This window comes from Mixophyes fleayi, chromosome 2, assembly GCF_038048845.1.
Source record: "Mixophyes fleayi isolate aMixFle1 chromosome 2, aMixFle1.hap1, whole genome shotgun sequence".
NCBI lineage: Eukaryota > Metazoa > Chordata > Amphibia > Anura > Limnodynastidae > Mixophyes > Mixophyes fleayi.
Window position 1 is genome coordinate 288,150,319 of NC_134403.1, and position 26,793 is coordinate 288,177,111.

At 40.1% G+C, this 26,793-nt stretch overlaps 1 protein-coding gene across 1 annotated transcript in view; it reads left to right on the forward strand.

The window, feature by feature from the left end:
* The window catches only part of TSPAN2 (tetraspanin 2), a 150,310-nt gene that overhangs the window by 24,428 nt on the left and 99,089 nt on the right, over positions 1 to 26,793 (forward strand). The gene's annotated exons all lie outside the window — the stretch shown is intronic.

Consider the following 26,793-nt stretch of genomic DNA (forward strand, 5'->3'; position numbering starts at 1 on the left):
CCCCTTCTCCTAGCACCCCCTGGCTCTCTCACCCCTCTCACAGCACCTCTTCCCCTTTGGCTCTCTCACCCCCTTTCCCAGCACCCCCTTCGACTCTCTCACCCCCTTTGGCTCTCTCACCCCCCTCTCCCAGCACCCCCTGGCTCTCACCCCCTCTCCCAGCACCCCCTGGCTATCTCACCCCCTTTCCCAACACCCCATGGCTCTCACCCCCTTTCCCAGCACCCCCTTTGGCTCTTTCACCTCCTCTCCCAGCACCCCAGGCTATCTCACCCCCTTTCCCAGCACCCCATGGCTCTTCCACACTCTTGACCCCCCCCCCCCCGAAAATCGCGCCCCCCCCCCCGAAAATCGTGGCAACCCCGCGACCCCCCTCGAAAATCGTGGCACCCCTGCGACCCCCCGCCCCCCCTCTTCAGTAAAAAAAAACAAAACAGAGAACTCACCACTGCACAGCATAACGGGGGAGGGACCTGAGGAGCGCGCAGCAGAGGTGGCTGGTTCCTGGGGAACCAGCTACCAAAAAGACGGGAGGAGTCGGGCCGGCCCATCCAGCCATCGCCCCTTCTGGCATTTGCCAGAAGTGCCAGATGGCCAGTCCGGCCCTGCCCCTGTGTGTCTCTGTAATAAATCTCCTCTTGGAATGCACTTTGAAGTCATGTGCACTCAGGGGTGAAGAGTCTGCACTGAAGTCCCGGCTTTCTGCAGTTTGTCACGCTTTCAAGCAACTTTCTAGTTCCGTTGGGTTAGCTGCAGCAGTGAAGGATTTACTTTGTATCACTAAGTAATACTGGCCGTGTAGAGAACGGACCCAGCGGGGGCGTGGCTAACGGACCCAGTGGGGGGCGTGGCTAACCAGCGTCGGGGCCTACCGGTGGATTGTCCGGCTCACCGGCAGGCCAGTCCGACGCTGCACACATACATACATACATACATGCACACACATACATGCACACACATACATACACACATACATACATACATACATACATACATACATACATACATACATACATACATACATACATACACATATATATATATATATATATATATATATATATATATATATATATATATAATTTAGTTATGGCCAGCTCTAACAGCGATCAGTATGTTCAGTTGATTGCTATTACCTGCATGGATGTCTGTTCTTTCTACACTCTGATTAGTGCTGGTTCTGGCGTCCAGTATAGAGCATGACCCAGCAGAAGAAATTGTTTTAGCAAAAACAGAGTACACAGAAATGATTTGAACAGGGATTAGTGAGTACAAATATATGCTCAGCTTATCAGTAGAGAGGCTAACCTTTGTATGTTTGGCACAAAATGATGCTTAGCATGTTATATTTGTGAAGGATTAACCTGACATCATATGTTACAACTAGGGGTCACTGAATTTTGTGAGTAAGGTCATCCTCAGTTATATATCCAACATCCTAAATCCAGGTGAGAGCAAAGTAGGAGTTTGTAGCAGCAGAAGGGTGCAATAATGTCATTGATAATTTTATAAGTTTTGGTAAGATGCTAGTTTTATATTCAGACAAATTTATTTTATGCTATTGTAGTGTTTTTGTCATAATAGTGTAGAACATACTGGAGGAGATTCAATTGTTGGTGATTTACTGTGCGGGCATCACCGTTATGTCCGCATGCGCACGTTGCCAGTCATTATGATAGTAATCTCTGCTCATTTTTTTATGTACCTCTATGGGGTACAGGGCATCATTACTTTTGCACCATGAGGAAACTGAGAGTTTTATACCTTATGTCACTGCTAACAGGGCTAACTAGAGAACTTCTATTCAGCATTATTGGTCAGGACTGTGCTATACAATATCAGCTCCTCCTTTATTCTTTAGAGGAGGGCCTGGAATCATACCCCTGTGTGTGTGTGTGTCTGGTTTTCCCACTTTTTTCAGGCAATTGTGTGAAGAAAGCATGTTCTATTAGTACATTCAATAACATACACCTGAAATTACTGTATATTTATTTTTACTAGCTGGGGCTTGTCTAAATCTAAATGACAACACGGTTGTTTTGATATTGCAATAAGAAATACCACACTAGGGCATATCTTTGTAGTGTCAATAGATGCAATAGTGCAATTATATGAGTTCATATGGTAATTGCATGAATAGTGGCAATATGAAGTTTATTCAATAATAAATGCACTAAAGATACTGTAAAGCTGTTTTCTACAGAATAATGCACTGGTGAAAAAAAAGGGGTTACAGAAGTTGCATCTGGAAGCAGGCCAGTGGCTCCAGAGGTTTGAGATCATAACCCACATAAGCACTGAGTCCCAATGGGACCTTGGCTGCTAGTTCCAGCCCAGATCACTTTCTGGACTCTTTCCAGAAAGAATATACTATTATTATTATTATTCTAATTATTATCATTATTATTATTAATTTATATAGTACCACTATATGATGCATTGCTGTATAGAGAACATTTAGTTATTATTTTAGTTATTATTGAAGCTTACAGTCTAAACTCCACTAGGGTCCATTTTTAGCAGCAGCCAGTTAACCTACCAGAATGTTTTCTGGACTGTGAGAGGAAATTGGAACACATGGAGAAAATCCACACAAACATAGGGAGAACAGACAAACTTTGCACAGACAAGGCACAAGGTTGGAATAAAACCCGTGACCCCTGAGCTGTGAGGCATCAATGCTAACAACTGTGCCACCATGCTGCCCAATTGAAATGCCAGGTTTATGCGAGGATAGGGTGGTACTGTCAGGCTCCAAATTTTTTCCAAGAGGTATATAAGCAAGGGGACCATAGTAGAGGGCAAGGACGAACCAGTACGGGCAGCCAGTAACTTGACGCTACGGTAACACAATCTGCTCAATTACAAAACGTATACTGCTGAAATAAGAAAAACAGAAAACATCCCACATTGGGCGTAAAATATTTAGCAAGACTGTTAATTTGTTAATGTATAAATAATAAATAATGTATGATAAGTACATCTCACTTGATATTGTAAATCTTAAGATAGTATAACGTAGATGTGCTGTGCAGGGGTGATAAAGGGAACTGTTTTCTCAGGCTGGATTGTTCTGTAGAAATTAGGCAAAAGAGATAACAGAAGTGTGCAACGTAATAGAATAGCAAGCAAATGATCAGATGTAGGTTTGTAAACAATGATTATTATTGAAGTAGCCGTGCCAGAATACTAAATGTTGTCCATGTATCTCCACCAAAACCTGAATGATTGTCAAGACCCTAGCCAGTAATGAAACTAGTTCCTCCAATCACAATGGAGGAAATTATATAATACCGTTTTGTCATGCTTTATCGACAACCTCAAAAGTAAGAGTTATTTACTAACATTGTTCAAGGAGCAAATTTGTATTGAATCCACAGCAGACAATTAGCTTATATAGCACCACCAAATGATGCAGTGATTTCCACAGAATATTGAATCATTTACATCAGTCATTGCCCTATTGGAGCGTACATTCTAAACTTTCAACCACAGAACACCCACCCACTAGGGTATAATTTTCCACAAGCCCAATTAACCTACCCGTATATTTTTGTACTGTGGGAGGAAATTGGTGCATGCGGAGGAAGCCCATGCAAACACAGGGGGACCATATAAACTCCACACAGATAGTGCCCTGGTTGGAATCAAACCGATGACCCCAGTGCTGTAAGGCAGCAGTGCTAACCACTGAAGGTTTCACATGTCTAATTCAAATTAGACAATGAAAAAAATAACTTTTGCTATGGTTTTAGTGTAAATGTGTACCTTTGAACAATATTAGTATATGCATTAAAGAAAAACATTTTTAGCATTTTAGAAATAAAGCACTATTAAAGGCATCCTGATCTCAATAAAATGTCTCTACTAAATTGTGTCTTTTGTCGATTAATGCATATAATAGACATAGTTTAAAGATATCCTTCAATGCAGGCTATGAGCAAATTTATGGAGTTGTGCTTTACAGGGGCACATTTGCCAAGGGCGAGGTGAGCACCTTGCTACAGACACCACCTTTTGAGGAGGTAAGGGGACGGCAGATAATGTAATTGCCATATCATTATGATACTTTCTTAAATAATTGTGGGAAATGGAGTAGTGTTGTGATGCCTTTGCCTTAGTAGCACAGGCAGCTGACTGTGACCTCTTCTGCTTCCATGACACCTGTCACTGATGTCATCAGTGCTGGCCAATAGTAAAGCCTTAGTGCAAAAATGTCAGGTATTTATGTGACAGAGCCAGGGCTCATGGGTCTGGGGTGTGAGTGGAATGACAGACAGCTGTGGAGGAGGCAAAGCAACATTATTTTTACTATATCACCACACTCCAAGCAGTATCCTGGCTGGTCTCCCAGTCCTCGGTACTACTACTCTGTTACTGTCTCTGGTAAACTGATTTATTTTGAGAATTATAAAAAAAAGTTTCTGTTTTCTAAAAAAAAGAATTTATATAAATGGCATTGATACTAATGGCAGTGAGCTATGCAGATTTGTAATTATATGTGGCTGGGCACAGACTGAGCTGTGTAGTACTAATATATTATATTTGCACTGCACAGTTTCCCCCTAACCATTTACATAGCCAAATTTGCAATGTCAGCCAGATATTTGGCATAGGTAGTGCTAATAGAGCATATAACAAATACATTATATCAGCATTGTCAAATTGTCTCAGCCATTTATATAAATCAAATCTGCAATGACACCATTCATATCATATAAACATATCTCGCAACAGGCAGGCAGCATTGGGACACATCATGATGAGGTTCTTGCTGTGTCCCCCTAGTGCTTTTGTAGGCATAGGCTACCCCGTTCTGTCTTCCCCTTCCCTCCAAACACCATGCAGAGCAGCAGTGACTGACAATACATCCCAACTTTCCCACCTATCGGGACAAAGCTATCCCTAGCGAGGTGGTAAACCTGTCCCACCTAAATCGGGATGGTTGGGGGGGTATGTATAAATGCAAATGTCATTTATTAGTGCAGTATGGGCAGAGCTGATATAAATGGCTGGTGTGTTGGAAATGCAGGTTTGATTTGTATGTAGCAAAATTCTGACTAATCATGTGGCAATTCTTGTCATGTAATTCTAACAATGCCCAGTTTTATGGTAGTTAAAAAAATAAGGGGGGCGTGGGGCACCTTTTTATAGTTTGCCTCAGGCAGGATAAGGACTAGAATCAGTTCTGTGTGTCTATCGTTTCTTTGTCTGTTCTCTCATATTTTATCCCAATAGTTCTGCCAAGGAACTATTATCATACCTGGCTCCAATGATATCAAAACCACTCCTTGCCTTTACGCCAGGGCTGCCAAGAAGAATTCAGGGCCCGGGTACAACAAATTCATGGGGCCCCCCTCATATTCAAGTAAGCCCCAAAATTTTTTTGCGCCGCCTTACGGCGGCGCAAAACAATTTAGGTGTATGATCATACATTCAGGGGCGTGGCTAGCCAAACGGCGGTGCAAAAATTTTGGGAGGTGTGGTCATGCATTTGGGGGCGTGGCAAACGTGCCATTGGGGCGTGGCTAACATAAAAACCACTAGGCTCTCAATTCGCCGGAGCGTCACATATGTTCAAGCACTCCTGACTTTCAGGACATCTACCACCACAGTGTAGTATACAAACAATGCAGTGTGTACACAAACAGTTCAGTCTTGGCCTACACCTTACATTGGGCACAACATTCACCAAAAATTGGTATTGTCCCTACTAGAATCACAACATTTCACACACTGTGCTGCTCTCTCCTACCTGTTCTTCTCACTTTCTCCACCTGTGGCTGCTGGTTTCTTTAGTTGTGGCTTGTCCGGATCCAGGAATGTTGAAGGACCTATTTTGAAAAAAAAATGGCTACATTTAGAAAATTACAGCCAGCCCCGGCGTTAAATCAATAGCACCCACAATTAATAATTAGGCCTTCCTCCAGCCCCAACATTAAAATAATACTATTCACATTTAATAAATAAACTTCCTGCAAACAGCCCCAGCAGTACCTATTTCTTGCAACCATCACTGCCATTAAATAATTCAGTCACATTTAATAAATAGACCTCATTCTCCCTAAACTCACCCCAACATTCAATAGCCCCCAAAACTTTTTTTCTCCTCTGTTCCTCTCTCCTTTTTTTCCTCCACTGTTCCTCTTTCCCACTTTTTTTCCTCCTCTGTTCCTCTTTCCCACTATTTTTTCCTCCACTCTTCCTCTTTCCTACTTTTTTTTCTCATCTGTTCCTCTCTCCTTTTTTTCCTCCACTGTTCCTCTTTCCCACATTTTTTTCTCCTCTGTTCCTCTCTCCTTTTTTTTCTCCTCTGTTCCTCTTTCCCACTTTTTTTCCTCATCTGTTCCTCTTTCCCACTTTTTTTTCTCCTCTGTTCCTCTTTCCCACTATTTTTTCCTCCACTCTTCCTCTTTCCTACTTTTTTTCTCATCTGTTCCTCTCTCCCACTTTTTTTCCCTCCTCTGTTCCTCTTTCCCACTTTTTTTCCTCCTTTGTTCCTCTCTCCCACTTTTTTTTCCTCCTCTGTTCCTCTTTCCCACTTTTTTTTCTCCTCTGTTCCTCTCTCCTTTTTTTTCTCCTCTGTTCCTCTTTCCCACTTTTTTTTTAATTCCTCTGTGGCTCTCTGCTTTTTTTCCCTCCTCTGTTTTTCTCTCCCCTTTCTTTATAGTACTGTCCATCTCTGTTTTCCTCCCCTTGCCTCTCCGTTTCTTTACTTACCTTTTGTCAACTTCTTTCCTTTCTTTTCTTCTCTTCTGTCAACTTCTTTCCTTTCTTTTCTTCTATCTCCTCTTCTGTCTTCTTTCTTCATGCTGGCTGCAGCGTTCCTCACTGACTGACGGGCGTGACTTGATGACGTCACGCCCGGCAGTCAGTGTGAATGGAGAAGAGGAGAGGAGGGACACGGCGCCGCGCGATCACGTGAGTATCGTTTTTTTTCTTTTTCTTTTTTTCTTCCAGCTCCCCCCACCAACGAATAACCCCCCCCCCCCCCCCCGCGGGAAAAAAAATAAAAAAAAATAAAAATCGCAAAAAAGAAAATTATAAAAAAAAAAAAAATTTAATTAGCGGAGAGGGCCCGGCCCGGGCCCCCTGGCATGGCCGGGCCCGGGTAAAATGTACCCGCTCCCCCCCCTCTCGGCGGCCCTGCTTTACGCTATGCACCCAAGTTATTGTGTTAGAAGATTACTATCATCTGACAATAGCACAGACTGTGAGGAGGGCTCTGGAAGGAGATAAGGGGATTATGAGAAAGAGACAATAAAAAATGGCCGTGTACTCAATGGTAAGTAAGCTCTGCAAGCAGAATTACTTTAAATTTTCATAGCAAATAGGTGTGTAGCAAAAACATTATTTTTAAAAAATTATTATTGCAGTACCGTGTTAGCCAGAAAAATCTATGTGATGTTAAATACTTTTGTGTCAAAATAGACAAAAGTATTATAGGAGTGATACCTTTATTGGCTAACCGAAAAAAATTATTATTATTATATTTGCTAGCTTTCAGAGCACAGAGGCCCCTTCATCTTGTCTTTTTTGACACGAAAGTATGTAACATCACATAGCAAATAGGTAAATTTCTTGACGAAACAAAGGGTGACAGCAAATTATTTTCACTGTTATTATAACTTTTATTAATTAACCTTAAATATTAGAAAATTGGATATTTGCCTGGGTGTAAAAGTGTGTAAAACTTTACCCTATTTGACCTATTATACTTGATGTCTCAAGTGCCCTTATGAATCCATATGGTTATTCCCAGCCCAAAACGTGGTACTGCCAGAAGTTCACCATAGTCCGACAGTGGACTATCCCTTTAGTGCACTTATTTCAGCATCTCTGTTCTAGCTCAAAACACTTCTGTGTTTTGACATTTGCAGCTCCCTGCAAGGTATCAGACGTCCCAGAGTCCTTTTTACTTTCCTATTTGGACTGTGTTCTTGGACGCCTAGCGTGGAGAAATTCTCTGCCTTTGATGGCTCTGTGCTAATCCTTCCCTTTTACAGCTAGACAGTGTTATTGTAAAACGTATATCCCATAAATACAGCCTTTATAAACCTGTCATTGGCAATGCATAAAGTATGCAGAAGATCACTGGCTAGAAAGTTCTCTGACCTTTTTCAAAGTGTCTGTTTTTACAACTATGCCCAATTGTTAGCTTAGAGTTCCCGCTGGTCATGTAGCAGCTCATTTATTAAAAAAAAAACAGTTGTTTCTCAGCTCATTTTTAAAACTACAGTGTAGAAAAAGCGTTAGTTTGAAAATGTTATTTTTTTGCATTTGATAGATTCAAGTATAAAATATTTATATGCTTTGAGTGCAATACACAATAAAACTTCAGTTTAAAGCTGTAGAAAATTCATTATTAATCTAGTTAATAACAGCAACAATTTATTATTCACTACACTGTATTTGAGAGAGTTGGCCAAAAAGCAACGTTTGCAAACTGACAAAAATAAGGTGTTGGTCACCTGCAAGAGTTTATATTCATTGAAAGAAAAACGTTTTATATTTATATTTATATTACGGTTTAAAGTACATCACAAAATAAATCTATGCTGGAAGCCAGGATAGTGGTTATACAAAAGGAAGGAAAAGACCCTTATTATTGTGAAGTGTAGACCCCATATTATTGCTTAACAATGATATCAAATTATGGCCTAAGATTCTAGCTCATCATCTAAATAGAATTCTTGCAGGGTTGAGCCATTGTGATCAAGTAAGGTTTGGTTCAGGGTGTCAGGTTAGGGATAACACAAGGAGAGCAATCGATCTCAATCAGATCATACAGAAGAGAAAATCACCAGTGATTATTTTATCCTTAGATGCAGAGAAAGCCTTTGACAGAATATCCTAGAAAAACATATTTCAAACCCTAACAATATTTGCCATCAATGGTGATTTCCTCACAGGAATCATTGGTTTTTATACTTCTCCCACGGCTAGGGTCAGTGGATTGCAATCTAATACTATTGTAATATCTAATGGGATTAGGGAAGGTTGCCCCTTGTCACCTTTTGTCTTCATCCAGGCAATTGTAACACTCCGGTCCCGTAAACGGGTACCTGTCTCGTCACCTGCATCTCATTGATCTGGAAACTGTCATGTTCTAGCGTCAGGCTCAAATCCATTCATTCAGCTACTGTCAGATCTGCGCAGGTGCAAGGTCTGTTGCACTTCAGGGCCTCCTCCCTCTTTTTCATTGGCTAAGTGTTCTTGGAGCACTATTTAAACCTCCTGGGTTCACCTGTCTGATGCCTGTTTTTCAAGCTCACTTCCTGCAGCTTGTGGTTCTGGTTCCTGTTCTCCTTGTGGATTGCGTGTACTTCAGTCTGCTCTCAGCGCGTGGCCTGTGTTGAACTATCGCTGCTCAAGTACCTCTATTACCATCTGCAGAGTACCTCATCGTGACAGCCTCGGTTCTCTCATCGCTACCTCTCAGAGCCGCTACTACGCAGGGGCGGATCTAGACTTTATGTTTAGGGGGGGCGATTTTGCATAATCACGCCCCTCCTTTGCTCTGATTGGCTGGCCTGCGTTAACCCTGCCTTCCGCCCGCGATTGGCCCCGCCCCCTCCCATTGTGGTCGCCGGCTGGGACCACTCTGATTGGCTGGCCCACATTTAGCCCCGCCCCCGCTCGCGCTTAGCCCCACCCCTCCCATTTTAATCGGCGGCTGGGACCTAGCTTTTTGCTGCTAGGGGGGGCGAATGCCCTGATCGCCCCCCCCTGGATCCGCCACTGCTACTACGTCTGTGATTCATCAGCTGTTGTCCTGAGTTACCTCCGCTACTTTAGTCTGCTCTCAGCTTGTGCCCAGTGTTGAACTACCACTGCTCGAGTATCTCTATTACCAACTCCCAAGTACACCATTGTAACAGCTTCGGTTCTCTCACCGCTACCTTGCAGAGCACCTACTATTCTAGTGACTCATCAGCTGCTGACCATCAGCATATATTTCTATTGTTCCTGTGTCTCTACCACTTACCTGTGGGTTCCATCATTTCTTCCTGCATCACCTGGCTCCTCCACATCGTTCTTCTGTTCACTCACTCACAGGACCGCGACCTGTAGGTTTGGTGCCACTAAGACCATACTTCCTTGCGGTGTTCCTGGTGAAAACCACCTACCTGTTAGACTCCGAGTCCGTGGGTGGGCCTAGCTATGTTCAGCAGAGCCTAGGGATCTATTTCCAGTAGAGCCGACCGTGACAGCAATAAAGTCATCATCATCATTTTCCTTTGAGCAACTCTACCAGGAGAATTTCCCCCAACTTATTGCTAAACTAAAATCAGATGTAACTACTTTGTGGAAATGTTTATTTCATGGTTATCGAGGATAATCACAGAGAAATATCCCCCAGTATATTATTATAACCAGCAAAAGAGCTGCTATTTCTATTTGTAAATAAAAATGCAGAAATCTCATTTGCACACATTTGCACATTGCCCCCTCAATGAGAGTACCTATTTTTGGGCCATACATACAGTTGTTTTTAAATTGAGAGCTAACGTACTAAGAAGTATCCCAAACCCCTCCAAATAGAAATTGTTGCCTCTTATTGCACCTGTACCCAATCCCCCCTCCCACAGTTTTATATACTAATACAAAGGAGAAAAAATATTGTTTGTTGTTGTAACTTGTTTACTGTTATTATGTATGTACATATTTCTTCAATAAATACGAAGTTCAAAAACAAACCAAAACAAAAAAGACTCAGTTTGTTCCTAATATTTGTTTAAAACAACATAGATGGCTGACCATGCATTCTTGTCCATTTATTCATATGTGAACCCTACAGTTAAGGGTGTTCCAACAAAACTATAACTGGAGGCCATCCAGGTGCAACAAATAAAAACATGTAATCAGGCACTATTTGAATATCAAGTATAACAGATAACCAATGTAGTATACCTAAACCTGTATATCTGCAAACCCAAATGGCAATGTGCTGTTATTGCTCCAATAAAATAAACTATATAAAGAAAAATTGAGTGAGTGCTGATATCATAGGTATAAATTTATTAGTAAAATCAACAGAAACAAATTAAAAATATTACTATACAAAAAAATATATTTTAAAAATATACAATCAATATATCGGTATATGACTATTGCCTGTATGCTCTATATCACTAAGGTATACCAAAAAAGAGCTCATATGAAATTAATTGTCCATAGATTTTACAAAACAATCGAAGGCAGATTGTATAATGGCAAAAAATGGAGGAAAGAATTTGTAGAACTTAATCTCATGAAGCAATGTGGTCCAAATAAATGCCAGATGTCAACGACCAATATGGTCTGTTAATTCCAAATAAGCAATTATAAATGGAGCAGAATTAGAAGTTGAAATATCGCTGTTCCGGAAGATTAGGCAAATACCACTATTTATGTGACTGAACACAAAGTACTTTCCTATAGTGGATATAACTAAGAGGCACAAGATCTCATCAAAACCAATTAGCTTCCCAATCACTTCTTCTGCAGATTCTCATATAGTCAAAGCTCCAATCTTTCATATAAACATTTCAAGGCTTCCACTTATCAGAATTGTAGAAAGGGTCCATTAAGCCTTGTCGAAACCACTTTTTTTTTCTCTCACACCTCAGTTAACAAGCCGGCAGTGCCCATTCCCGGAAATGACGTACTCTAACGCGTTTCTCCGCCCCTAGGTGGCGGTTTCATCAGAGGTGAAACCAGGTGCAAGTAGAACTTGTACCTGATTTTTCACTACTGATGACCTTGTCTAGCTCAAGCCATACATCAACATGTCTCAACCTGCCATACCTGTACCTGGACAAAAGATCTTATGGACATCCCACTGGACTACTTCAGCAGTATTTCTGTGTTCCTGTATAAAAAAAAATTTTTTCATGGTAAAGGAGAAGGGATACAGAAAAGAAGGAAGGGGGGGGGGTAATCATAGAATTACATGGTGGGGAAGAGAAGAAACTGAGACTGTGTTCTAACAGCACAGGGAACACCACATGACCACAAATAAAACTAATAACCTTGCAAAGTATACAGTTAAGCATGTTGTGGCGATTCGGTTTAACTATCAAAAGAGGGGTACACAGAACCTGGCGGACGGAGAGGCAGGGAACCTTCGTCATCCATAGTCATGTCAATAACACTTTTTAACAGGATAGGCCATAGAGTAGGGGGTGCCAGAGGTCTCCATTCTGGATAAAGTTTCTATGGACTTTATTGTGGACCTACCCTCTTTACAATGGTATAATACATATTTGTTTTGCTTGATCACTTTACCACAATGGCCCATTTTGTCCTTTTGCAAAAATTACCTTCAGCACCTCAGACAGCTCAGTTATTTCTAAATCATATTTATCAACTTCATGGTTGCCAAGAGAATATTGTGTTAGAAAGGGGTACTCAGATGCACAAATCATGATACAGACAAATGCGTATTCATATTTGGTGTGCATGCGCAGTGCGAAAATGCATCCAACTCTATATGACCCCCATTATATGCATCACGCTTATTTCACCATACTGGCACAATGTTTACTTTATGGTCATACCGTGGTAAGGAGTCAATGGAATTTTTGGGCACTGGAGATGTCCTTAATTTGCAATACTGACCAATTACATTGCAATTCCCCTTAGTATGTATTTACTGCAATTTGAATGATGTCTTCTTGTTTTCCGGTCTTTATAAAGTAATACCTAAAAGGTGTACATTTAGGGGTAAATGTATCAAGCCGAGAGTTTTCCGGCGGGTTTGAAAAGCCAATCAGATTCTAGCTGTCATTTTGTAGAATGTACTAAACAAATGACAGCTAGAATCTGATTGGTTGCTATAGGTAACATCTCCACTTTTCAAACCCGCCATAAAACTCTCAGCTTGATACATTTACCCCTTAATCTGAGAAAACACATTTTAACCAAGTTCAATGAAGTTTTGTAATGGAGAGTGCAGTGCACACATGACCACCTAAACCAGTGTTGGCTAACCTGTGACACTCCAGGTGTTGAGAAACTACAAGTCCCAGCACACCCTTCCAGCAATAAGATACTATATATTGGCAAAGCATGCTGGGACTTGTAGTTTCACAACACCTGGAGTGTCACAGGTTAGCCAACACTGACCTAAACAGTACTGTTCATCATGCTTAAAGATACCTACTCAGCAACAAGTTGTGCCTGAAAATAATTTGAAAATGCTCCCATGTATAATCACACTCATGGCCTGTCTATCCAATAGGCTGACTAGGCTGCAGCCTAGAGTGTAAGACTTTTGGAGGGCATAACATTTTTCGGTGTGCAGAATTGTGACAGGGAGAGGTATAAACTGAAATTAATGTTAACATAGAGAATAGTTGTTCTCCAAAGTAAAAAGAAAACATGAAAGAATAATGTAGTAAGGTTTTAATCTTGATGTATTCCCACAGTAAATGCTGAAGACAATAAATCATTCTTGGACAGGCGCTGAGGATAAGCGAGTAGTAGAGTGAACAATGTAACAAGCATGGTTCACCCTCAGTGTCACTCGTTCACGCCTTTGTTCTGCTATACAGTTATGATTTTAATGAAAACAAAATGAGTGACAAAGATTGCCGATACCCTTTGAAAAAGCCAAGAGAAGCAGAGTTTAAAGAAAATGGAAACATAAATGTTGATGGGAGGTTTCATGAATGTCCAGCCTGTCCCAGATACAGTAATCTGGACAGCTGGCCGTGACTGGCATCACCTTAGTCACTTAGCAATGAATACACCTTTTATGTCACCACAAATGATTTATTATGGTGTCCTTATGTTCACCAAAACCACTTATTAATGTTTGACACTTAAATCACATACACATGTAGCATGAGCCTCCCTGGGCTTCGTAAATTCACAAAGAATCATGGAAAAAACGCTAAATAAAATTTATTTAATCTGAAAAATGTTTCCAAGGCTTAATTACAAAAAAAGTTAATAAGCAGACATACAATAAATTTGCACAAATAAGTTTCAGAAAATAAAATAGAAAATGAAACCATAGTCACTACTTACTAAATGAGACCTGTGTGTAAGGGAACACAATTGAGGAATATGAGACATTTCAGTCTTGATAGACCTCCTCATAAAAATGCACACGTTATTGTCTAAGTGAGAAGATTTTAAACCTTTTTTCCACATAGCTTCCATCCCCCCCACCTTTGGAGTTTAGCTGTCAATAAGGACAGATTGATCTCCCAAATGTCACATGACTTTCAAAGGGAGCTAGGAATGTCCTGAGATCGAGAATGTTCACAGGACCTTGATTTCTCACCTCTGCTCTGCTTGAGTAGCTAGATGGTTTACAACTTTGGGGCTTCAAACTCCTCCAAGATCCTATCTCTCCTTGGTCTGGCTATTTTCAACAGATTAATGACACTTGCATAAGTTCAAACTCATGTCATCTAGCAAAGCACACGTTGAGATTACTTTACAAGGTTACATACAATATACATTGTCATACATGAATTCAACAGAAAATAAGAATCAGTCATTAGATATAGTACATAATCATCACAGGAGGGCATGAAAGAAGCTTGAATTTAAATTAAGGACGAGTTAGAATTTACCTACTGCATATTAGCCTGGCGTAGAAGGTGTGGGGGCACCACTAATTTATTAGCCCAGGGCGACGTGAGCCCTAAACCCTTAATCTGGCCCTGATTCACACTGGCAAGTTTGGGACTAATACTTTTATCACCTATTTTTCTTGCTAAAATGTTCCTTCACAAAAGCAACTTTTGAAGTAAATATTACCAACACCGTTATTTTACATTCTTTAGACATGGAATGAGACTGATCATTTTCCATTATTTGCTATGAAGTATTATATAGTGCTTTATACAGACTGTGTATAGGCATTATAGTCCTAAGAAATATGTACAATAAAGTTGGTGGCCGCTGTTTATCAGATGGTGTGGACACCACTAGAATTCTGATGCCAGGTCATGCATGTCACTATGGATGTGGTGTGTTGTATATTGTTAATATATGTTTATATTTATCATGTATGATTCCTTCATTCACAAACCCATGTAAAAGTTTACATATTTGTAATGATTTTGTTACTTTCAACCTTGTTTCGTACAGCTGCTGTTGAATAGTAAGTTTTTTCTTCTAGTCCACCCTTAGGGTAGCCTTCAGTCCATACTTGCCTACTTCCAGTAGGTGACGCCCGGGAGAGGGGCGGGACTAGAGGGCGGGGCACCTTGAATTGCATCATTTTGGCCCCGCCTCTTGAGTAAAATGCTGGGGGCGGTTTCCCGGGGGCGGGGCCAAAATGACGCAATTCCCGGTGAATTGTGTCAGTTTAGCAAATTTCGGGATGCGGGAGAAATGCCAGCTCTCCCGGGAGTCCAGGAGACTGACCCGAATTTTGGGAGTCTCCCGGACTTTCTGGGAGAGTTGGCAAGTATGCTTCAGTCTTCACCCTCAACTGGAACACACACTTTATCTGAACCTTATAATCTTCCACATTATCAAACCTCTAGCGCCAGCTCCCACAGCAACCCGACACGTTTTGCATTCTCTTATGTATTTCCATTTACAGAACTTTTGAAATACTTTCACTCAGCTTAGCTAACGATTATATTACTATTTTGTGAGCAATTGAAACTGTGACCAGTTACGCTGCAGGTAATTATAGCCTTAAAAACAAGGGATGTATTTTTCTCCTGGACAAACCATGTTACAATTTAAGGGGTGTAAATTAGTTTATTATTTTGCCCGTAAAGGAAAATACTGGCTGCTTTTTCATCTAGCACGCAATTACTTGATAGTTTAATTTTTACACCAAAATTTAAAGTTGAGCTGGGACATGTCCTACCCCAACTATAAATCTGTCCCCACATTTTAAATTCACCTCCCCTCCAATGAAACATGGTTTTGCCAAGGTGCAAAGTTACTCTTTTTTTTTTGCTTTGCTCTCCTTAATGACTCATGCCCTAGGTTTATAAATAATGACTTTACCTGTATATAGAAAAATTATATCTGTAATACTTTTGTTAGAATTATGGCAAATAAGTAAAAACTTTCTTTAAAAACAGTACATGAATGTATTCCGGATAATAGATCTCATATTTGTACCGCCCTATTCTGACCAAGAAGCCGTGATTCCCAACATGTGTCTATGTACAAGTATTTATGTACTAGGATGCCAGATTAGATTCACTACAAGAATTCAGAGATAACAGATAAACACTCTTAAACAATTGATTATATGCAATGGAGATTATATATGAAGTATATTTTGTAATTGTGAATTACACAGATTTGCAGTAATGCATTTTGGTTTTCATGGTATGCATGCTCCTATTATAAAATGCAAATTGCCATCTCAGAACCCCGCTATGGGGTAATTGTGAGCACAAAAGCCTAGTTTATAAATAAATAATGTATCGTTATATACAAAAATTATATCCACAATACTTTTGTTAGGATTACACCAAATAAGTCAACTCTTTCTTTAAAAACAGTACATGAACACATTGGGCCTGATTCATCAAGTCACGTATCTGTCGATTTCTTTAGCCTACAATTTCAGAGATTGAATCGAGTGGAGAAGGGGCGTTTGCCGTAGTCAATATACAGGGCGTGCTAGACTCAAGCGCACACAACATCGTCCGAATCAAGCTCTGGCCATCACAAAGTTACTTGTTTTTCTGCCATATCTCTTGTTCCAAATACAGAGGTAGTCTAAGTCCTGATCACTAGTGATAGTCTCATTTGCATGCTAGAACATGTGTTTGCAATGAGGATCAACTGTTAAAATGTATTTTTTACGTTCAGTGGACATTATCTGCAACCTAATAAATGTTTGTGTGTGTGTGTGTATATATATATATATATATATATATATATATATATATATATATATATATATATATATAAACAAAAACAGACATAGGTCCTCTGCACTCACCATGTGTACAGACTAGGGTGCAAGAGGGGGTTGCCCACATTGTATAGACAAGAAAACAGGGATACTCTGCACTCTCCAAACACATAATTAATGCTATATCAAGTACTGTTCTATATTAAAAACAGGGAATGTTAGTTCCACATATTGCAATATATGTTTAAGCTGACCAACTGACGCCAAAGTCTTCCCATTCTGGTCAGTCCTAACATGATCAAATGCTATGCTATTTTATCTGGGCTTAAGGCTTACCTGCAAACAGCTTTTAAAGGCAAGTCTTTCCCTAGCACTAGCAGCCATGGGAGACCTGGGACTCACCTGACACAAGTTGGAATTAATTAATGTAAAGAATGGGGTGCAAGAGTCATGGGACTTACATTGTATAAACAAAAACAGACATAGGTCCTCTGCACTCACCATGTACAGACTGGGGTGCAAGAGGGGGTTGCCCACATTGTATAGACAAGAAAACAGGGATACTCTGCACTCTCCAAACACATAATTAATGCTATTTCAAGTACTGTTCTATATTAAAAACAGGGAATGTTAGTTCCACATATTGCAATATATGTTTAAGCTGACCAACTGACGCCAAAGTCTTCCCATTCTGGTCAGTCCTAACATGATCAAATGCTATGCTATTTTATCTGGGCTTAAGGCTTACCTGCAAACAGCTTATAAAGGCAAGTCTTTCCCTAGCACTAGCAGCCATGGGAGACCTGGGACTCACCTGACACCTCATCCTTCATCTTCATCGCCACATCCTTCATCAAGCTACTTAAGGTGTTAAAAACTCCCCACTGTCACCCCCGGCAACCACCAACCACTCCCAACTGTCACTTCTCAGGTGGCGCTGCAGCTTGTTTTTTTTTTTTCACACACGCCAATAGGCATTTATTTCTATTTCAGTGCCTTCTTTTGCAAATTTCTAATCCAGATAGGCTTTGGACGTACAATGCATTGTCTAGTGTAGTAGAGCAGACCTACACCCGAACTCAGCAGCGCACATATCTTGAGATCCATATCTTGATGAACTCGGGTGTGTGCAAGGCCGAAATACATGCGTTTTAAACCAAAATGCAGTTTGCGCTGAGAATGCATGCCTTGATCAATCAGGCCCATTCTATATCACCAATAGAAGGTAATAAATATTGCCCCAATCATCTTATAACCTGAGTCCTTTTAATAAGTAAAACTTATATTAATTATTTTTTTTTGCGACACATCAAGGAATTTGAATATTATTATTGTCAGAGACGTAGACTACCCAGCTGATATTGGCACAGCCCAACCTGGAGGTGCGGAGTCTAAAGCACATCTGGTCTTAACCATGGACCCCCGCAAGGGAGTTTGAATTTATCTGTGAGAGATGCACAGGTTACAGTTCTCCAGGAGGGCTATCAGCGAAATGTATATATAGGCAAACAGATAGTCAGGGAAGCCGAGGTCAGTCCGAGTGGTCAGAAAGGTACACGAGTAGTATCCAAAAGAATGATCAGGCAGCCAGTAGTCAAACACCAGGAAGGAATTGCAGAGCCCATGGGAGAATCCAGAGAGCGAAATCAGGAACTGGGTAGTCACATCAAGGTAGTGATATGACATCCAAAGCACCCGAGCTAGTAGACTTAATTCTCTGGCACCCTAATGGTGCCAGTGTCATTCTTAAATAGCAGCAGGAACACTTGATTACTGGCGGTGGTGACGTAAGCAGCTGTCGCCACGTTTCTGAGTAGAGTCCCATTGCTTACCAATGAGATACGCACTCACATCAGGGGCCGACTGGCAGCCAGAATTGGTGCTGAGCAACCAGACGTGGCACCTAAGGGTAGACAGCGGCCGTCCCTGTGTGGACAAAAGGACACAAAAACAGCACATGACAATTATTCAGCTGTGGTTGCTTATAAAAATAATTGTAGCAAAGCAATATCTTGTAGTCTTATAAATTGTAAGCTTGGCAGGAGTAGGGACGCAACGTTTGGCTTCTTAGCAAAATAGGGGGGAGCGCATAGCAATTGCCTTCACTCTCCAGAAGCCCATGCTCTGCATTCAGAAGAAACACTGCAAAACAATGTAATTAAGAAAGGATTCCCAGGGGTAGTTTTGTGAAAGACATCGATTTTTTTTAAATGTAATTTAGTATATTTTATGAGTGGTATTACATATTACAGAAAAAAACCTTATCTGAAAAACCGTAAGTCCCCAGCTTTCTGGACAAAAGATTTCATACTTGTACTGTACCGTGTTATTCTGACCCAAGAAGCAGTGATTCCTAACATATTTATAAAGACACATTTATGTAATATGATGGAAGATTGTATTGGGGCCAATTCACTTACCGTTAATCCTAGACTAACGGGGCCGTATTAAATCTGCCGCTATGTGTTACAATAATTCAAAGATAACAGATTATATGCAATGGAGATTATATCTGAATTATATTGCAAATGTAAATGACACAAATTAGCTATAATTCATTTTTCAAATCTACTGATTTTTATAATTCTGTGTTTATATAATTTTTTTAACATTAGTATATCATGAAAACATGAATGGTATAGCATCACATAATGCAACAAAGGTTAATAGTCATTGTCCCAAAGCATTAACATATATATTTTATTACTATTATTAATTATATTTTTATACTTTTTAATGCTACTTCTCAAATATACCCGATTGTGAAACACAGAAGCCAAATACCTTGTTTTATCGTTAGTGTGTTATGTTTTTGTAAACATAGAACGAGATAAGAAATTCTTAACTAAACAGTTCTAAACCATAGCATTGCTCTTTGATGTTGCTATAGCTTCAGAACAAATAACAGAGCAGCACTAATGTTTCAGTTTAGCTTTTTGGACAGCCTTAGAAGGAATTCTTGACTGTCAGTAATGTTGGATGACCAGTTAGTAACACAGCCCATTTAACGAGTATGTTAAGAAAACATTCATTGATGTTCAGAACAGAAGTGACTGCAATTCAGAATTTCCTTCTCCTTGTAAAAGTCCTGACAGGAATTTACTGAGCAGTGGTCTAACAGACATTTTCAAGTTTTGGCAGTTATCCTACTCAAGGGATCCCAGGTGTCCTGTTTTTTTCAGGGTATTCTCATTTTTATCACGTGCATTCTTTTGCTCACAATGCTTATTGTACCATCATTCATTATTACTGTATGCAAATTAACGGGATACATTGGATTATCTTCATATAACAATGGCCCATTCTCCCCTGCAATTAGTGAGGAGGAACATTGCTGCATTAAATATAGAATACTCGCCTACTCTTCCAGGCGCTCATGAATTTTGGAGATCAGGCCACCCTCCCATATCCCGCTTTTCTCCTGTCATCAGGCCTCACCTCCATTGAGTGAGGGTGCAAATTGCAGCATTGTGCAGCAGAGTCTGATTTTACAAATTGTGTCTTCATGACCCCCCTAGTCCAATGGAGTAAGTCTACATCAGGGGTGTCCAACCTTTTAGCTTCCCTGGGACACATTGGAAGATGACGAGTTGGTTTGGGTCACACATAAAATACACTAATCATAGCTGATCATCCAAAAAAAACATAGAAAACATAGTTAACATATTAAACTTACTTGGAAATGAAGTTAACGTTACTTGGAAATTAATTCCACATGCGGCCTGGTCTGCATTGTGTCACCTTCAGAGATCTGGGGTCTGCATTTTGTCACCACCAAAAATTGAGGGTGAGCCTGCATTGTATAGCCACCAGAGATTAGGGGTCTGCATTGTTTAGTGGCTTTCAGAACAGGGTCAGCACTGTGTAGCAGTCACTTGTATGCTCTGCATTTTGTATAGTGCTCTCTATATAGTACAGAGGTCACCAGAATAAACTTTGTATTGTATATCTGTCACTAGATTGCTATATGTATTTTATAAAGGTCACTAGAATCGGCTCTGTATTGCATACTAGTCAGATCGGTGGTGTTGTTATTGTGATTATTATCTCTTCAACAATTTTCCACAAAACCACGCCCACATTAGACAAACCACGCCCACATTAGACAAACCAGGACCACATTCTTTTTGTTTGTTTTATAGTCCATTTCTGATGCCCAAGCAAACCAGTAATTTGGAAATAGTTATAATTTACTTAGAAATAAACACCTCAGTTGGGACCTGCTTTTCATATAGGCGACTGTTGCTTGTTGCGCCTTTTTTTCCAGCTCCTCCTGTACACAGGAAGATCTCCCATACAATTTTCTTCCAGAGAGAGGGAGCGGAGCTTTGAAAGTAAAGGCACATATTAGTATGTCAAGGGGTTTGTGCTGAACTGCTGGTATCCACAATATGCTGCATATGTCCATATAAACTCACACCCCATTGTGTATAAAGGATGGTATCAGGAGTTGACCAAAGCAGGATGTCAGGTTATATAAGACAGATAACAGCATGACAGCCATCTACCCTTTAGAGGAGAACATGTCAGAGGTCTTGCCGGAGGAAACTGCCCCTGATTGATGTTGAGGCTTAATCCTAGAATGTTTCTTCTGTAAAATACATTGTCTATTCAGGCTCCAATTTTTATATATATTTGATTTGCACAGGTGACCATGAATAACTTCCACAGATTGTAACAGTGCCACTTGATGCTTATAATCATGTAAAATGTAGTCAGCCACTATCCACTAAGTTATGTAATTATTTTCAGCGGATCCTGGCCATAGAGTGCTGTGCCTGGACTTAACGTAAGATGCACTCTATGTGACTTTCAGCTGAAGCATATGCATAAGGAGCTTGATTGTTAGTGTGTTTCCATTTTGCATGTCTGTGGTTGTTAATGTTAACTTTTGGAGAACTGGCTTGAATTTCATGTTTGCAGAATGTGTTGAATGTATGTCAAACAAGCAGTATGGAATGTCAGTGAGTATACAGAGACTGTGGCTGTAACATAAGTAAATATCAGCTAACCATAGTGTTTGCTTCTTGTAGAAAGATGTGAGGTTTACATGTGTTTGTTGTTGCTGTGAAAAACTCCTAAATGTAGTTTCCTGTGTTTTAGTTCTCAAGGAATGGACATTTCAGCACCACCCCAGTCTAACAATAGAAAATAACTCACTGAACTGCTGAACAGCACCTTATAGCTGTAATCTCACTTTAGCTCAACAGTAATTCATTTCCTGTTGGCTGTTTTTTCCAGTCTTTCAGGAAAACTAGCGGGAATAGTTGATAAAATGATACTTAAGAGACTTCAATCTACATGGTTTACAAATAATATATGTACAGTTTAACAGAAACAATGTAAATTATTGGCAACATAGAAAGTCAAGAATTTGTGCTGGTGCATGCAGTAATTACCAGATTTCAATATACACCGATGAACCACAACATTAAAACCACTGAAAGTGAAGTGAATAACAACGATTATCTAATTACAATGGCACCTATCAAAGGGTGGTATATATTAGACAGCAAGTGAACAGTCAGTTTTTGAACTTGATGTTTTGGAAGCAGGAAAAATGGGCAAGTGTAAGGATCTGAGTAACGTTTACAATGGTCTAATTGTGATGGCTAGACAACTGGGTCAGAGCATCTCCAACTCCCAGTATGCAGTGCTTAGTACCTACCAAAAGTGGTCCAAGGAAGGGAAACCGGTGACAGGGTCATGGGCACCCAAGCTTCATTGATGCATGTGGGGAGTGAAGTCTTACCCGTCTGGTCCAATCCCACAGAAGAGTTATCAGTGTAGCCCAAATTGCTAAAAGAGTTAATGCAGGCTATGATAGAAATGTGTCAGAACACACAGTGCATCACAGCTTGCTGCGTATGGGGCTGTGTAGCCACAGGCCAGTCAGAGTGTCCATACTAACCCCTGTCCACCACCGAAAGCACCTGCAATGGGCGTGTGAGTGCCAGAACTGGACCTTGGAGCAATGGAAGGAGGTGATCTGGTCTGATGAATTACATTTTCTTTTAGATCATGTGGACGACAGATGAGTTTGCGTCGTTTACTTGGGGAGACGATATCACCAGGATGCACTATGGAAAAAAAGGGAAAACGGTGGAGGCAGTGTGATGCTCTAGGCAATGTTCAGCTGGGAATTAAAATAAATATAAATTTATATATATTCTGATTTGCTCCCTGGTTAGGGTTGGGTATCTTCTGAATCATAGGGACCCTCTTTGTGGAAAGAAGGCTGCTGTGGACAAATTGTTGTGTACATTCTTTAATGCCCTATATTAGCCAGGGTATTATTTGTGATTTTTTTTTTTTGGTATAGTCTAGGTAAGTAGCGAAACCCAAATATCTTATTTTCGCTGCAAAAGGCTTGTGGTCTACTGGCAGACTCTTTTTTTCCAGTGTTTGAAGTGCACCATCATAAAAACATTTAGGTGTGGTTTATAAAGTGGAGGTGTTTATTTACACAGTCAATTAAATAAGTGCAAAATCCCAAATTGCTATTTCAAAGAACCATAATCAAATACGAAGCAGGAAATTTATTTGTAGTCATTACTAAGCTTAGAATTGTGACTATTATAGAATACAAAACCAAAATTTAATAGAGAGAGCAGTCTAATGATAAATACATAATACATTCTAGTGATATATAGATATTGCATTCTTATGACTAATATGCAATACATAGAGCATTCAAGTGACCTATATATAATGCAAAGAGTATTCTAGTGACCAGTATATACTACATAAATAATTCTAAATATCTATATATGATACAGAGAGCATTCTAGTGAGTTTTATAGAATAAAGACCAAAATACAATTCCAGTTACCACTATAGAAAACAGAGCCTGAAAATACTGTTTGCCATACAGTGCACACCACAACTCTCTCGAGACCACAATGTAAACTACAAATCTCCGTTGGTAGTACATAGTAGACCCCAGATCTCTAGTGGTAATACAATACAGGCACCAGATCTGATGGTGATAAAATGCAGACCCTACATTTCTGGAGGCTATGAAATGCAGACCCCAAATAGCTGGTGGCAATACAATGCAATCCTCAAAATTATGGTGGAAATACATAACCTCAGATCTGTGGTGGTTACAGAATACGACCTGAGCTGAGCACTCTTGTGGTTCAGCTGTATCTTGACAGCATGTTGTTCTTCAAAGGCAAGTGCCAGAAAGCTGTCATAGCCACTAGGCCGCTCCTGACACAATTATGAATAATGCTAGCCATCCACCAGTCAGATTGCTAGCAACTATTTATTGGTTATGGTTCTGACACAGCTCCCGCTTCAGTAGCATAAGTAGAAGGGAGGTATAGAGCTGCTTTATCTACAGGATACTGAAGTGGTTGAGATGAGAAAAGAGACCTGGAAGATTGGGCATGAGACAGAGACAGGTGTCAGATGTTTGGGATGCCCAACAATTCTAGCATTGTCACCACAACCAAGCTCTCCTTCATATTCTTACTCTATTTTTCCAGTGGGGCAGAAGATCTGTCTATTTTCGTAGCATTATTGTCTTCCCTAATTTCTACCCTTCCCTTATGTCTGCCTCACTTACGCTTGTCTGCCAGTGCTAGTCTGCCCTCTGTCTCACCTCTGCCCCTCCTTGCTCTTCTATATGTCAGTCATTGCCTGTTTGTCACACGTCTCCCTTCTCTTGTACACTTGCTTCATGTATAACTCATATCTCTTTTACTCTGATAATGATGTATGTCTCCTCACATTTGTTATTTTTCTGCTGCCCCCTGCTTCTCTGTCCCTTCTCTTGTTTCCTGCTTTCCCCCATCCCTCATAGTCCTCTAAGATATTGCACTTTATTTAGTTAATTTGATGGGAACAGGAGTAGAGGCATGTCCACTAGACCCATGTCTCTGCTATCCCCCAACCCCTTTGTTTGTGCTCCCTCCTCTTATATCTTTTGCTGGCTGTTGGGTTCAATGGATGGACGGAAAAGAAGCCTTCCCTAAAATATAATTTAAAAAAATAACAATCCAGCCTCTGCCACTCAACATCCCACTTTCCCCTCCCCTAAAATTGGGCCGGACTATAATGCTTGTAGTGTAGAGTTACCTGTAGCAAATCAGTGCATTGTAACATTTACAGATCAATAGCAACCAGTAGCCAGTCAGTGCATTACTGCATTAGAATATTGACAACAGTAGAGTTAACAAACTATATGAGTTAAACATGCATCTATGAAATAAATTTCATACTTCAAACTTGTTGAAATAAGAAGTATAGGATGAGGATTTGTGTACTAGATGAAAAACCCTAGTGTCAGGAAGTCTTATGAGGTTGGAAAGACTGGCAGAAGCTGGTGGAAAACACAGAAATTGCATGCACATATTTTATTATGCAGCTTCTGACTACAAGGCGTGGTGCAGACTTATAATTATAGGACACTCTAATGATGCTGGAAATTCTGCAAATGGAATGATTTACGTTGTGTGGAAAATAATCATGGTTACAACAATATCAGTGTGCTAGGGAAATAGGGTCACACAAGCTACAAACAGTGATTTTTCACCCATTATGTGCTAGATTTGTAAGGTTCACAAAACAATCTTTCTATAGCACAATCTGGCTGGATTAAATTAGATTTAGCAGAATGAAAAATTTGGTGGTTCGATTGTGTGTGAGCTGTTATTGGCCAGCTGGGAAATAGAAAGCATGGAGGTTTGTGAGTGCTAAACCACCAAATCTACACGTATGGATTACATTTTTTTTTCTAAAGGAGCATAGACCATTGTATATCTGCAGCATTATACAAATGTACAATAACTATCATTAGAACTGTTCCCTTCTACAATTCTTTCAGGCAAAATTAATATAGACGTTCAGCACTCAAAAGTATTATTTTATAACCAAATGAAGACATATATAAATGTAACCGCCAATGCAAATACATTGGTATATGCTAAATGCAACCCAAAAGGTGCAGGAGTGGATTAGTGAAAAGGCCAGATAGACCTTGGCACAGGGCAGCAGAACTACAAGGGTGACAAACTTCCCTCTTTCTTGTTAATTCTATATGTAGCTGTAATTCACCTGGAAGTGGTGTAAGGACATACATTTCACCTTGATTTAGAACAGCATTTAGACCTCTCCAGGGGCACACACAGGATTGTCAGGGGGGGGGGTTCCCCCTTCCCCCTTCCCCCTTCCCCCTGACCCAAAAAACCCCACGAGAGAGAGCTGCAGAAATTTACTACAAATGATTGGCTTAATAAAATATATATCTTTATTTAAAACTTAATCGTAAGCATAAAACACTAAAAAATCAATTATAAAAATAAAGGACACATCAAGACATAAACCACATTGACGGATCATACGTAAGATCTTTTGCCACAGATTCTGAAAGGATATCATAAATTTACTGCAATCACAATAATCAAAATTCAAACAAGGAATAAACATATTTAATTGTGTCTTCAATGTGGAACTTTACACTTTTTTCATATCGCATAGAAGTCCTGAGTCCCCAAAAGAATGTTCCGTGTCCCAAATATTCACCTGTACAACTTCCTCAGTTGCCACTTCATTCATATATAAATCCTTAAGCAGCAGCAGCTTTCCACTTAAGACAGCAAAGTTAGTAAAACATTAGTCTGCCTGCATTAGTATTAAAGCCACGTGTGATATAGAATCAGTCCTTCAGACAGCCAAGTATGTGTAACAATCCTCATTCACAATTCCAAATCACAAGCTGAGCAGTACTCCATGGAAGCCACAGAAAGAAATAGATACCCTTCTGTTGCCAGCAATTATTGATTTAAGTCAGTTCAATCCTCCTAATACTCAAAGTGCAAAGCTCACTCCTTTCATAAAGACAATTCAATCCATCCTTAGGAATAGAATTATGTCTGTCCGTTGATGCGTTTTGTCACCCAGCAGGACTTTTTCAAAGTGTGTACACATGCTATCCAGGATAGGAAGCAATG